Source organism: Saccostrea cucullata, unplaced genomic scaffold (assembly GCF_032062105.1).
Source record: "Saccostrea cucullata isolate Sc308-1 unplaced genomic scaffold, CSIRO_AGI_Scuc_v1 ctg1040, whole genome shotgun sequence".
NCBI lineage: Eukaryota > Metazoa > Mollusca > Bivalvia > Ostreida > Ostreidae > Saccostrea > Saccostrea cuccullata.
This window is the reverse complement of record NW_026918208.1, coordinates 43,803-59,941: the sequence shown is the minus strand read 5'-3', so window position 1 is coordinate 59,941 and position 16,139 is coordinate 43,803. Positions and strand designations below refer to the sequence as shown.

The 16,139-nt window shown below is 34.6% G+C and overlaps 1 protein-coding gene and 1 long non-coding RNA gene across 5 annotated transcripts in view; both read right to left on the bottom strand.

The window, feature by feature from the left end:
• The window catches only part of LOC134259194 (neurobeachin-like), a 112,787-nt gene that overhangs the window by 53,137 nt on the left and 43,511 nt on the right, over positions 1–16,139 (bottom strand). The window lies entirely within an intron of this gene.
• On the bottom strand, positions 933–15,736 carry LOC134259258 (uncharacterized). The gene is made up of 3 exons (XR_009990310.1): positions 14,622–15,736; positions 1,976–2,117; positions 933–1,049 (listed from the first exon to the last, which is right to left on the bottom strand). It is a non-coding gene; the product is annotated as an uncharacterized LOC134259258 (long non-coding RNA).

Below are 16,139 nucleotides of genomic sequence, written 5' to 3'. Positions count from 1 at the left end.
ATAAAATGGTATTTCGTAAAGATCACATAATGATGAATATTGTTTAAGGAGGGGGTCCAATTTTGCCAAGATATTCAACAATACAATTAATGCGACCCATGCTTGGTAGGCTTTGGAAATAGATATAAAAAATTTTATATGTATTATGTTTTTAAAGTATATTTTTCAGAAAATAAAATTATAAATCAATTCAAAAATAGATACAATGTGCTATATATAATGCAATGGATTTAAACATCTGACGAGGCATGGTTTGGTCGTAAATAAATATAGGTGATCTATATTTGTTTACAGTTGTAAAAGAGTATATTCTGTTTTGTGCGTTCTTTCCCTTCAATCAGTGTCCCACAAAACACAATGTTACGAGAAGGATCCTGATGTGGTCACATAAGGCAGTAATATGCCATAATAACTCGTCACTCAGCAGTAACGAGTGACTGTGTGGTCTGCTCTATATGCTACATCTCAACACGAACGCCCTCTGTACAGGTATGCAACACTATTGGACACCTTAAGCAAGTATTTCTATTAGGGATACGATCAAAAAATGAAAAGCTCAGCAGATGTATATTTGCTGCTTTTTACCCAAAAGGAGCACAGAAATTCAAACGATCTCCAACATGTATCATTTACGTAAAAATAACACCCCACCTCCGAAAAAATTAAAATACTAGTAACCTTTTTTTTTCAAATGAAAAATAGGGACTACTTTTGCGTAAGAAGTGGAAATATTCTTAATCATTTATTTTGCACTAGTACTTCACACGTAAAATACACACTTTAAGAAAGTAATTGTATGGAAACAATCTGTTTGAAACATTATCAACACGTTGCAAAAAAAAATTATAGAATAAAAAAATTCATATAATGCTCGCAGGTGGTTCCATTCCAGGATGCCTCGGTCACCCCAAAAAATCTAAGTGGTCTACATGTTAAATGTTTCCTATGGTGACAAGAGTCTGCGTGACCGTGACACCGAGGTCATCATATACATCATTTGGGTGTCAGAGATTGCTGGTCATCCGAAGTCGTAAACTCACGTGATATCTCTGAATTATAAAAAAGAACTGACCTTTATTGTTTTTGTTGAGATTTTTTAAAGTAATAAGGCACTAGCCACATGCAAGATTGCTGAAAGTATACTGCTTTATAATTATTTTTTTTTTAAATTTTGCAGAGCGTCTCAAGGGAAAATATAAAGCCTAGAAGAGAATTTTTTCGCTGATATGCCATTACAAGACCACACAAACTAGCAAATAACTATGTTATAAAAGTTGGTTATTTCTACTAACAAAGATAGTTGTGGTCACCCATTAAAGTGTACTATAAACACACAGATTCCCGAAATACAAGGGCCGAGTCATATTGCAGGCGACACAGAGTCGAGAAATGACCACCACGACGTGTAACTATTGCCGGTGCTTGTCCATTTTCGTTGTGACAAATTGACTCCCATCTGTCATATTATTGAAAAATTATGATGTATAAATGTTACAAATGACCAGGCGGACCTCAGTGGCGGACATGTATAAGAAATGACACTTATGAAGATGGCAATGATGACCAGACATACTGAGTAGTTGGACAGAAATCGGTTTTTATATCATAAAGAGTGAAAAAAAGAAAATAATGAACAACGATCGATCTCAAAAATCTGTGAAATGGCAGAAACTCCAGAGGTGGGATTAGATGCCTAGAAGGTGAAAGCATCCCCTGTTGACGGTCACGTCACCACATATAACATTAAATTCTCTTGGCACGAAATTATGTAAACCTGACTCATTTCAATCAAGAGCAGAAAATATTCAAAGTATATAATACTAGAAGTTTTGTAACTCATGTGATATTGAACTCTGTTTCGTTCTCAATTCTTTGTACACACTGCACACTGGGGTTAGGGTGAGTAAATGATGAATTTTAGAACGATCCTTTCATGGAAAAAATATCAGGACAAGGAATTCGCAGGAGACATTACCTTACACCAACAGAAGAGATGGTCGTAAATTGTGAACTGACCACTGACGCCTACACCTGGGTCAAGTTGACGGACCAGCGAACAAACCCCAGACCCCAGTCGCCAGGACGTAACATTAACTGCCCCTCACGTCACTCAACCCCTGCAATAGAGATAGAAAAACCTGAAAACATGCATAAATAGTGTACTCAAAAGCATTCAAATAAAAGCAAATCATGCATTGAGGTTTTTTTTCTTCGATGTAACAAGGACACTAACAAATACATTATAGTCAAACGGTATATGGACAATCTTCATTTGTTCCCAACCACCAACACAACAAAAAAAGTACTTGAGCTTAAAAGTGTAGGCACACTTGATCTACAAAAAATTATAATCTGTTTAATATTGAGGGGTATCGCTGTATAACCAACTTCACATTTATTTTCGTATGACAGCAACATAAAACCCTTTGGATGTCTAAACTGCCACGTCTTAAATTGCACTTGTTCAACCAAAATCATGCTTCAATCTGTTGCCGAAGCAGCTTTAACAGAGCTAAATATTCCTTTATCTCTATAAATATATGAATATTTTCGTAAATCATGAGAACTTGAAGGGGGTTAAAAAAGTTCTCAAAGCAATAGTTGAATCCGAAATAACGGTGCAGAGGGTCCCCAACATTCCGCCTCAATTAGATGTTCTCATAAATTTACACAGACACTTTATGCCTATGTAATCTTCTAAACTGATGTATACCACAGAGCAAAAAACGTAATTTTAATCTCAAATTTGATTCTTTTCAAAGTTTTATCGCGGAAATAAATCAGCATATTTTTATTTGAGCTGTAGGTGGCCCGGACATATATAATGAGGATTTTCTTTTGAAATGCAAACCCAGCCTCTCTCTCTCTCTCTCTTTCTCTCTCTCTCTCCCCTGATTTGAGTCATAAAGTATGAAATGTTTTTGCTTGCAGCCTTAAATGACGATGATAAATTATAGAAAATGCATCATTGATACAAAAACGCTGCCATATAGCTATTTAATGGATATCGTCGATAGCCTCCCGGCGATATTGGACTCGTGTAACTAGGAAAAAGCCCGAATTATTTAAAGAGAGATTGTCACAGCGAAATACCTGCTGCTGATGCGAGCCTGGGGGGATGAAGCTAATTACCGAAAGACAGGTGCTTGTGTCATCTACGTAAAAAACAGGTAAAAACGAATGAAAGCTGTCTCGGGCACGGGAAACACACACAATCCAAAACAGCAAAATTCTAGATAGTTTATAACAAGGGGTGAAATATGGTCATCATTTAAGTGTGCCCTATTGTTCTACTGTTATAACTCTTTGTTCCACTGCTATAAATAAAATACAAGAAAACATATTGAAGATTCAATTATACATTCTCGTCGAAGTGGCAGTAAAAAAGCAAACGGAGAGCCATTACTTTTCATTGCATTAATAAAATTCATTTCTTGCAGGAAATAAAATAAATATTGATTCAAGGGGTTGCGCATTCACTTGATAAAGATCGAAAAAATTACAGCAATGGTTTCTGGAAAATTGCTACTTCTCTCGATCCATTCGCTACTTAAATGCAAATTTGCCGCTATCGAAGCGGTGCTGTCGTATTAAGGGTCATTTAAGCGTAGTTAAATAAATTCTAATTACAGTTTGATACAGTGGGATTGAAGATAATTAAGGCTCTGTATCCATTGTAAAGATAATCAAGATAAACATTGCGCACAAAATCGATTGAAGGATGTCCGCACAGCGACAAAACGCTATTTTACGAAAAGTTTGCTTGGGGATAAAAAAAAACATAGGTAATCAGAGATTACAGAGCTCACCTCAACGAATGTTGTCTTTAAATAAGGCAAAGTCACATAATTAACCAACAAAAAGTGTACATTCCAAAAATGAAAATATTCATGCAATTTTGGTCTGATACTTTGAAATAGACCTATAATATAAAAAATTCAAACTAGTTCTTCATGAAAATGTAATTAAAATCCAGCATCTGAAGCAAATTTGAGAGTTTTCATCCCTTGATGCATCATTTGTGCAAGTTTGGTTTATACAATGTTATATATAAGCCTTATAGCTTTTTGGTAATAGACCTGCACCCATAACTCTTCTCTCTCTCTTATCTGAAAAATGTCTCTCTCTTCAGCATCCGAAGCAAGTCCATTAGTGTGCATCCTAAGATATATCATCCATGCAAGTTTGGTCATTAAAGAACTCATAGTTACTTGGAAATGAATAATGCACCAAAAACTTTAACCTGTTCACTCAACCAGAAAACGTAGGTCAGATTCAGCATCTGAAGCAAGCCTGGTAGTATGCATCCTTAGACATATCATCCATGCAAGTTAAGTCATTATAGGGCTCATAGTATATTAGAAATGAGACCTGCACCAAAAACTTTAACCTGTTTACTCAACCGGAAAACGTAGCTCAGATTCAGCATCCGAAGCAAGCCTGGTAGTATGCATCCTTAGATGTATCATCCATGCAAGTTTGGTCAACATAGGGCTTATAGTTACTTGGAAATGAATAATGCACCAAAAACTTTAACATGTTCGCTCAACCAGAAAATGTAGGTCAGATTCAGCATCTAAAGCAAGCCTGGTAGTATGCATCCTTAGACGTATCATCCATGCAAGTTAAGTTATTATAGGGCTCATAGTATATTAGAAATGAGACCTGCACCAAAAACTTTAACCTGTTTACTCAACCGGAAAACGTAGGTCAGATTCAGCATCCGAAGCAAGCCTGGTAGTATGCATCCTTAGATGTATCATCCATGCAAGTTTGGTCAATATAGGGCTTATAGTTACTTGGAAATGAAACCTGCACCAAAAACTTTAACCTGTTCACTCAACCAGAAAATGTAGGTCAGATTCAACAACCGAAGCAAGCCTGGTAGTATGCATCCTTAGATGTATCATCCATGCAAGTTTGGACAACATAGGGCTCATAGTTACTTGGAAATGAAACCTGCACCAAAAACTTTAACAAGTTCACTCAACCAGAAAATGTAGGTCAGATTCAGCATCCGAAGCAAGCCTGGTAGTATGCATCCTTAGATGTATCATCCATGCAAGTTTGGTCAACATAGGGCTTATAGTTACTTGGAAATGAAATATGCACCAAAAACTTTAACCTGTTCACTCAACCGGAAAATGTAGGTCAGATTCAGCATCCGAAGCAAGCCCGGTAGTGTGCATCCTCAGATGTATCATCCATGCAAGTTTGGTCAACATAGGGCTTATAATTCCTTGGAAATGAGACCTACACCAAAAAGTGCACCAAAAATGTTAACCTGCTCCAAAAACATTAATCTGGTCATTCCTTTGCTGAAATTACAGCATCTGAAACTTTGACTGGTACAATGAAACACACTAGAAGCATCTTCCATGCATGTCTAATCAATATAGGACATAGAAGTACTTAAAAAGAAAACTGCTCCAAAAAACTTAACCTGGGACGCCGACACCGACACCGACACCGACGCTATTTTACCGAGGGTATTACATAAGCTCCCCCAACTTCGTTGAGGTGAGCTAAAAAGCGAAGAAAAAATTAACAAGTGGAATTCATTTCCATCTTTTAACTTTTTAAGTTGACATTCTACATAAGGTATGAACACTTTCTAGGAAGTTGGGTAATAATTTAAACATGCAGAAGATGTCAAATTTTAAATATTATAACATCTTAATAAATAGCCGACTCCCAGATGACAGCAGATTATTAATATTTCATATGAAATTCATTAAAATTCCGAAGATTAATGATTATTATTAATTGTACAAATTATTTCTTTTTTAAACGTGCACAATCCCCCAAGAGAACTTCTTTCTGAGAAACGAATGAAGGATCTTGGGTTCCACACGCGATAATTTGGGGGATGACGGGTTTTAGATAATTCGCTCGAGAGATCATAATAATGATTGCTCTCAATGCTAATCAAGGATTGGAGAAAACCTATACGTTATCCCGACAAAACAAGACAGTTAATTCTAGTTTGAAGTTTGGTACATCGCAATGCTATTACCAAGCTCATAAATGCTAAATTTTGGCACGCGATTTTCCGGTTAAGATTTTCTTCGTTAGATCGGGAAGCCGAATGGTCTCCCGCATTAAGCGGAATCTGGCTTGCTTCATAGTGTCAGTGATAATCAACCTAATTATTTTAATTACAAAATAATAATAAATATGCAGGGAAATGATGAATTTCTAGACTATAGCTGGGGTTTTAGACCTATCACAGACGCAGCAAAACATATAGATCATCCGGAGAATTCTGCGCTGTTGATGTTCGACTCTCTCTTCTAAGTAGGGGTTCTTCTTTCTTGACGGCACCGAAATTTTGAGAAAAAGCAGACAAGAGTCGCATGAAACTTCTCATAATCAGAAAGCTACATGATTTCTTTTGTTTTTGGCCGATTATCGCTTCATCTATACGTTTCACTCCAAGATCCCTTCATTTTTTGCTAGTGTGGCTCACGTTGACCTTGTCTACTCATAACTATGACTACCAATCAAAAGAACCTTCTAACAAGTGATATTATTTCGAACACTTGCTTCTAGGGCTACCAAAGGAAACTTGTTCAACCGGGGATTTCAATACGATTTCCGTAAAAATAATTAATAAGACACATGAATCGCATAAATCTTTCTTCGAAATCTAATTCAATGCGACATCTAAATGTTTCAAGACAGAGGATAAATTTGATTGGCAGAATTTAGTGTATCTTCTTTATCGGACTCTCCATCATAATTATTGGGGGATTTCGTGTCAGTCACGGAAAAGGATCTCTGCCGTTCATTTTCTAAGGGATTTGGAGGATAATTGGCTCTACTTCTCTAAAACACGTTCGTCATTAACTGTATAGACGATATATTCCGGATTTCTAAATGCAAGTCAACCGGTGACCGCAAAGTCCGAAAATTTTTGACTGTCGCAAAGAGCTTGGAAGAGTCCTTTTATCTTCTAAGGTCAAGATTTATCACAATTAGAAATACTGATGCAGCCATACGTATATGCAAAATTCAGTAAATAATGGTATCATCATTTCATAAAAAAAGAAAACTATCCCCACGACATATGATGTAAACGAACATGTACTGTCTATTTTTGTTTAGAACTCTAATAGGTTCATTTTTTAAACTTTCAGATAAACTACAATGCCAATATAAATATCGTTTTGAAATTCTATCCTAAGTCTGACACAAAGGCTAGGTGCCCTGTATCTCTTAAAAAGCGCCTCTTAGTCTTATAGGAGTCTCTTACTTGGCAATATCGGACCTACAATATAGATATGATATGTGTGCTTGTCTTTGTTGATAAATAAGGGTTATGTGGTAACCCGTGTAGTTTACCTAAAATATCAGTAACCAGCTTAAAATCGCTCTCAATCTACAAGATTAATGAGCCAAATTCCAGCTCAGAAGTCGAATGTTCCTTAAAAGTTTATCTTAATACGATTCGCCGACATCCCCAACATTAATTTTGATAAAAATTAATTATTCAATAATGAAAAAAAGATTAAATTGAATACCAAAAGCCTGCCAAGACATAGCATTTTTGTAAGAAGAGGTGTCAACTCGCAGAAGTAATTCGGAGCTGATTATAAAACCTTGTAGTTGTTGATGGAAACCTATTCGGAGGGGAGATTTATGGGGGGATGTCTGAAGTTATGAATGAACCTGCACTTGGAGTAATTATCTCCTCTTCTGACAAGAGGGGCCCTTTAGCATCACTTGTCGACGGGAGCCGCTGAGCCTTCTTTTGTACAGAGAGTGATCTTGGCAGGACGTCTATTGCTTGACTCCACTGTCTATCAAAAATTAAACTTTTCAATGTGTTTTGTCATTTTTTAAGTCGAGTTGCGCATTTTTTGGCTTAAGAGTTTTTTGGGTATAGATATTGGTATACGATTATCACGTCTTTCTATAGAGTGAGTTCAGTTAAGTAAAATGTCGGTTTACTCTGGTTTTATTGTTTCACAAATGAAATTAAATAAATAAAATTTTAATTGGCATATTGTTGGCTCTCCGTCTTATTTCCAAAAGCCCCATTTACAATTGTACAAGCACACTCTTTCTACAGTCAACGATGGCTCAGAAGGTGGAGGCTAAACATTGTACTTAACATAAGACAAAAGATGTTTTAAGGAAATAAATGACAAACTCCGTGTCAAGAACTCACCAACAGTCAATGAAAATAATTGTTAACTCTAAATTCTTCCCCACAGAGGCAATGTTTAAAAGTTTGTTTTGAACAAAGACAGAAAGTTATAAACGATAATTCCTGCCACAAACTTCAGATTCTGTGTACATTCATTGCTGTGAATCATTTGCAATTTTTGTGAGATTTCGTATCAGTTACGCCGTAAAAATGGCAAAATTCTGTAAAATTTGGAGCAAACATACGTGAATGTCAGCTGCCTAAGGACAATCAAATAAAAACGGCTGATGATTCGAGGGTGGAAGAAATCTGTTGCGACTTGCACCGTTTAACTGCAATGTTGAGGTACCGCAAACGTGCAATATGGAAATGGTAATGGTAAACCTTTTCTATTCCGCCTATCAGACTTCTTGTATCTTAAAAAATAAAAAGAATGCCAATATATTTAATTGTTCAGATATATTATAGATTACGCTCATTGTGACTTAATTTATATTTTCACTTTAGCGTTAAACAATTCAAAAAAAAAATTTGAAGAACTGGTAATAAGGACAGGATTGAAATTGTTTCTCTTGTTTCTAATGAATTCCATTTCTTGACAAACTTTCCTATTTCTATAGTGTTCTAACTTGCCTTTTGGAATCAATATAGTTGAACTACTTTGTTGTTGTTTTCTTTCTTAGAACCCATTTTCCCTAAACTTTCCATTAAATCACAAATATTATTTTTATAAATTAGTTATTCTTGCTACGTAACGAAGATAACCATAAGTGTATATTTAACAACGCATACTGCACGATAAATTGTCGTCAGCAAATAATTTATACTTGACAAAATTCAAAAATATGTCAAAAACAGAGAGGACTTAGAGTCGAACCTTGAGGCACACCTTCAAGTTATATTGTTTTAAAAAATCATATCTTTACACTGAACTTCTTGTGATCTAATATTTGTGCATGCTGTATAGTGAAATCCTCCCATGTAAATGTGTCTAAAAATATTTTAAATCAGGCGGGAAAACGATTTTTGTTTTAAGAAAAAAAACTTTAATAAAAATATAAATTAAGAACAAATTAGAAAGTGAAAAAATAAAATGCTATTTTTAAAAGTAAAAAGTATTTTCAGAGAAATATAAATTATTATTTATGTCGCATAACATAAACTGTAATAACTATCAGAATGATAGAGAGAAAGCTACGTCTTATAGGGGAACTAGACCATAAATCACTTTCACTCTGTGAAAACACAACGCTTGAATAGGGTGTCAATCTTTTAAAAAATTCACCTAGAAAACAATTAAATTTTGTAGGTTTTTACCTGTGAAAGTAGAAGTTAATTACTTCATGTTGTGTTAAATCATGTTGGAGACAATTGCAATTTGTAGTGGAAACCAGAGAAATCTCCACTCGACACGTTAAGAGGGTCACATAATTGTTTTATGGATACAAAGATTATGGACAAATTTTATGACAAATTCTCGAAAACCTGACCACGGTCCTTGGTCCTTGACGCCGGATGACAAATCAGAAAAACTACCTCTGCAGCCAGATTTAAGGAGATAAGCGACAAAAAAAAGTCAAGAACATGTTCATTAGCATTTCAGACCTATAGTAAAATAAATACGATAACAATCTATTAAAATTTTCACACAGTTCCTTAAGGGGATTGGGCAGAGAAAAGTCCGTCCGAACGAGCGATTTGTGATGAGCGAACAATAGGCAGACGACATCCGAGCTCCATTTACCCGCTAATTTTGTAAGCAGACGGCAGCAGGGACTACCTTAGATAAACACTTAATAATGTCGGAGAAGATGGAACAACAAACAGCTTGGGAACACCCGGGGGAAGGCAGAAGTTTTTCTACCCGTTCTCTATCATTGTCGCAGGACTTAACACTAGATAATTAGTACTTGCAGTGTTTTTGCTTTACCATTTGCATTTCGAATTTCATTTACTTGGTTTCGTTTTATATGTTTCGTGCTGGGTGGCAAGTTTATATGGATCTCAGTTTTACATCTTTTATTCATTTTTTTTTTCAATTGTATTTAATTAATACATGTATTGTTCCCCAACCCAATAATGGCAACAACGGAGCGTAGTCAAAATTTTACTTAGCCACCCAAGATCTGACTGTTCGGTTCATGCTTCATCACAGTGATTCCACGTCTGCCAAATGAGGTACGAGGGGTGTTAGAAAAGTTCGCGGACAAGTTCTATTGTCAGTGCGCTGTTTCCTCGAAACCGGTCAAACTTTGCAGATAAAATCCTAACCTATTTTCCAATAAATATACAAAAATTTGGTGCTCTCCGGTGATCATTGAAAAATATCCGGCTTTTTTATATTGATAAATCTTGCTTCACGGAGCATGCTCCATTTTGGCACGTTTACATTATAAAGACTCTTTATCAAAATTAAAAATTGCACAATTGTAGCAAAAAGAGATTTATGATATTTTACCTATCGCTAAAGTATTCATGAAACGTCACTTGGAGAAATTTTGAATTAAATTGGAGGGTATATGACTGTTTTATAGCCATTCATAAATGATCAACACGAAAAAACACAGCCAAAAATCGGAACGTCATTGAGCGTCATGGAGCACTGCATTACGTAAAAATTATGTGTGTAGACAGTAAAATGTCTAAAAAGAGATGAAAATTTTCTAGATTATGCCGGGTATTTCCTACATACACAAAGGACAAAAGTTTTCAAATGGTTGTGACTTCATAGAAATGGAAGGATTAAAAATTTGAATGATTAACTCCATCGATACTTCAATACCCTCTTATCGCATAGACGTTGTGCCTAATATGGTTTTGCATAGTTTTCATATCTGAAAAATTTACTGCATAGACGTTTTTAAAGATCTAAAAAATATCCTAATTAATACAATCCAAATTAGTACAAAATACATTATAGATGAAAGGTAGTCTTGATAAAGATATTCAATTTTAAAGTAGAAAAAAGATAAGAAAAATATGAGGAAATGAAAGATATAGAATTGCGTTATCCTTAACGGGTTGAAATCTGGTTGTCTCGTCGCCTTACGTCAAGGGATTGCTCCATGAATCCTATTACCTCATAAAAAAATCGTTGTATATTTTCAAGATTTTAGTAAATGGACCTGATTTTTTACATACTTATAAACAAAATGTAGGAATTTATTGAGACATAGGTCATACTTCACAGTACACAATAGATTTTCCGTAATTCAATGTGTCCGCGAACTTTTCTAACAACCCTCGTACATACATGTATACATGTAGAGCTAATATATGTATACATGTACACTAAATGTTTGAGTAGTTTTGCTTTTGTTTTGTAAACTAAAATTCTAAGGACCTCTCTTTATAGTAAAAATATTCACTAGATTAAAATGAAATTTCTGTCACTGACAGAAGTCATGACTCCTGGGTATCAAATTGCAACTTTTTCTATTTTTAGACCCTTTATCTCACAAGTTTTATATGTTTCTCTGGTTGTGGTTAAGAAAAAAATCCTTCATTCTCAGTGATTTTGACCTTGTCAAGATAACTTCTTTTCGTTTACTATTCTTCAAAGACTTTTCAATTTATTTAAGGTGTACGAATTTTTAGAATTATCCAAAACTTTGGATGTGAATATAAAAAGGATCTAAAGTAAATTTCTGATAAACAATCAATCAGAGTAAAAGATTTTCATTTAACGTATTTAAAATTATCATTTGGTGAACTTTTTCCTATCCTAGGGTCTTTTTACTGGACACAGGGAATTCAAAAACACACATTTTGTTGTCTCTGTTCTTTAAAAGAAAATAAGTTCAAAAAATATATATGAGATTTTTCCAGAATATGTTTTATTTTCAAAACAACATCCTGTCGAACTAAAAAATATATATATTTGTGTCGTAGTTAACGTTTCTTACTCACAATTAAGCTTCCTTAAATTAAGGATGTGGTTTGCCATTTCAAACTTCTAGACTTATCAATCCAAAACCCCCTTTCCCAGTGAAAACAAAATGTTAAAGACATACATGCAGTGCCATGTATGATGAAATATCTTGTTTTCTCTTTCAAAGGGACATTCACATATATTATTTTTGTTACATATATTCAAAATAAAATTTTGCATGCATTTTTACTTTGCACCATATCTGATTTACTTTCAGATGTCGAAGTTTTTATTCATTTAAGCCTTCAAAAGAATCAGTTGAGTAATCAAATTAAGATAGACCTTTACAGTTTACGTTTTGTTTTGACTGATAAGTTGAAACAATCACTTGTGATTTCCTTTACAGTAATTTTTAATGAAATTTTAAATTCTAAAAATACGTTGTCCATCAGCACAAGTCCCAAACATAGACGTCGCGCACGATACTGGTGTTACGTAACGTTACGCTTGTAACGTCAAAAAAGTTAATTGATGCGCAAATGCAACGTTATATTTTTACAATGTAACCTTTTAATTAATTTTTATTCTATAGCGTTTTTTTTTTAAATTCAGGGAGTGCGAGTTTTACTTCAAACTGATTGTTCAAGTCAAGTATCCGAATCTTTGTGAACAACATATATTTCACTGGGTCACAGTATGGGTCACTGAACAAATCCACGGCCGAGCAAGATCACAAACCAGGGGCTATGCCCCCACCCCGATCAATCACCGTGGGGTAACACAATCTGTTCGTGTCTTGATTTACGACCCTTAACTACACTACTGGAAACGATTATCATACAACGGGTGGCTTTAAGGCACCAATGCCCTAAAATTATGACATATTTGAAGGTATTTCTCCTTGTTGAACTGGGAAAAGTTTGTTTTTGATGTATGAAAATCGCAGCCGATCTTAACACGTCATGGCAAAAAAGGCGCTCACCCACAAAAATTATCTTTTATTGTGAAATTCAAGAACATAATCATTCTTCATTACCAATAATGAGGGGAAATAGAGAAGAGGAGAGTATTAATAGTTGAAAATCAGTAACCGGGTATGGGTTTAATCCTCCAATATCAATGCCGCTGTTGCCAAGATATTCGAATATCATTTTTTTTTACCATACTGCAGAGACCCTTAAAGAATACGTAAAGCAGACTTTCCTGTTTGTCTTAAATTTTGAAATGATGAACCCATAAAGCCAAAATGCATTAATATACCACATGCTACGTATTTTCTTTAAAAAGACACAAATTTTAGCATAACTAATTAAAGGCATTAAAAAAAGTTTGTATTTACAATTAATGAATGACAACCGCGGTTTGAAATCTTACTGATACTTCGTAAGCTGAAACCTAGTTCACATATACATGTCATATCGCAGAGTTCCGCTGTTGGTTAAAAAAAGCTTTAATGATTTTGAGGACAAGTGTACGTATGGTATTGCATACATATACTTTTCATTAAAGCCCTATGCTTAATACTTACACCAGTTAAACAAGACAAAATAAGATTTAGAAATTCCGTTTGATGAAAAATCGTCTTAATATATCTCATTACTGTATTACTAAATATTTATTGATCTAAATTCTTTTAATTGTTACATTCAAAGATAAAAATATTAAATAATATTCGAAAGGATAATTTAAAAATTGATTTTAATTTTATGATATTCAATGCATTTTCATTGTGTAAATCCTGATAAATATATTTTAAGCGAGGATATACCGGAAGTTAAGGGAATATTAAGATCAGGCATGGCTCGATTCATCCTATTTGAATAAGAATTCGCCCATTATTGAAAACACTTTCTTTTTCTACAATTTAATTTATTTCTTTTATAATTATTAATTATTAATTCCAAATAACGAATTTACCCTTACTTTGTTAATAAAAAAATATTCTACTAACTATGGTAATTAATACAGTGCATCCGTATACATTTGTGAGCCTTCATTTTAAATGCTTTGTTCTTTCATTCGTTGTTCAAATATATTAATGTTAAAATTCTCATTTATTAAAAAAAATGTCGCTGCATGTTTTGTGTCTTAAATTTCGCAGACCCTTATAATTCAGTACGATTACTTTCTACAATCACGAGACAGTATGCCAATGCATGCAAAATTATACTTTTGAAATCAGATAACATGCGCAGGTCTTTGAAAAATTATTAAACTAACTCAATATGGTCTGCAGTTTGGAGGAAGGAAACAGAATATAAAAGACGCCCGTTCATTAGATCCATTGTCGGACAACAGCTATATAACGTAACAATTACGTACAATACAATGGTTGAAAACATTTAAACTCTCGTAAATTTTATAACTTGTCTTTGAAAATGAAGGATATTTTATTTGGTTGTAATTTTCTGATAGAATCTACAAACACACTGCAAAGTAAAATGATTGTTAAACAATCGTTAATGAGTCGGATGGGTCGTAAAACACCCGTATCTGTCGTGCGAGACGATTTATGGTGACATGTCGCAAAAGGCATGTCATTGGACAGATTCTAGCAGAAGATAATTTGCGCTTTTAAAAATCCGCGCTAAATCAAACCTTGATATTCTGTGGCAGCCATCCTTGAATAATGGCATTGTTCTAAAGTGTTGGTAGCTTTCAGTCTCTCTGCTTCCGAGTCACTGCTATATATTTACAGTGCATAAAAGACTCATCAATTATGACAGTTTGAGTCTCCGTGTATTTTCGCTTAATCAATTAATGGCAGTAAACGCTTAAAGCTCAAACGTAAGAGGCCAGATATTACGCTAATGCCCTGAAATTATTGTTATTATCTCGGAACCATCAGCCAAAAGGTTCCATAGCGAAACAACACAGACAAAAAATGTCTTTTCAGAGAAGGAAGAAGTCCTTAAAAGAATGCACGAAGAGACATCCCAAATTTTGACGTACATCGATTCGAAATTTCTTTCATCCTATAATATCTATACATATATTTCTAATCCTACAATATCTTTACATGTATTTCTATAATTCCACCTATACATGTTGTACTCATAAATTTGGGTGTATACTTCCGACGACAAAATCTCTCAATATCTTAGCACAAACAGATCAATAGCCTTCCTTATCTCTCACAAAAAAGTAACTCAATAGCTGTCCACAGGTCGACATCGCCATTGTAATACTGAGGCTGTCCAACCTGGAATTGCAGCATGTTTATCAGGGGAAAAATCACCCAGTCTGTAAATCAGAAGGCACGACTTCAAACAGATCGCAGTGTTCGATTGAGATATCAAGTGCCGAGTCCTGTATAGCACTCTTTTGGGCTGACATAATACCCTGGATTAAGACTAGAAGGCCGATATATGCTGTAAACCAAAACTGTCTGAGATACAAACGCACAAGAACCTCAATGCACAACTTCAAAGGAATTAGCTGAAAACTAAACCGAAAATGCACCACACCATTGTGCAGCTATTACAGACTGTTTGGGCAAAACCAAGAGAATCGGTATACTGAGCGTGGCATTTTTGCAATTCATGGTCTCTGATTCAACAAAAAGTATTTTCGTGAATGCCGAATCAGCAACAAGCGTCAATCAAAACGAAGATTTCTGTCAAGCCTCTCCGAGACAACGACAACCTCTTCTTATCTTTGACAATCTGCACATCTGGAAGTAGTTCCTGATACAACATCAACTTCTTTTTTGTGTGGTCTGTTCGTTATTAAAATTTGTTTAAATGCATTTTTGCTGTAATTAAAACAAGTGTCAACTCTTTCAATCTTTAACCCTACGTATAATGCAATTGTAACACTATGTTTACTTCAAAAAAAAACTTTAGGTGATCATTACAATTTTGTTTCAATTTTTTTTTAATTATTTGTACAAAAACATACTGAAAATCTTTCATGAAGGAAAATCGTTCATCCAGAAAAATCATTCTTTCGTTTGCCCCTCTGTTGCCTTTAACTTCAAAATTTTTAAAAGATGGACCCTCACTCTGTGAATTTTTTTTTAAACATCTCACGGCAGGTTAAAAACTTCTCGTATTATTGTCGCGTGTTGTCCCGTTTATGATTTATGAAATGCGCTATAAAGTCTCGGGGAATAGA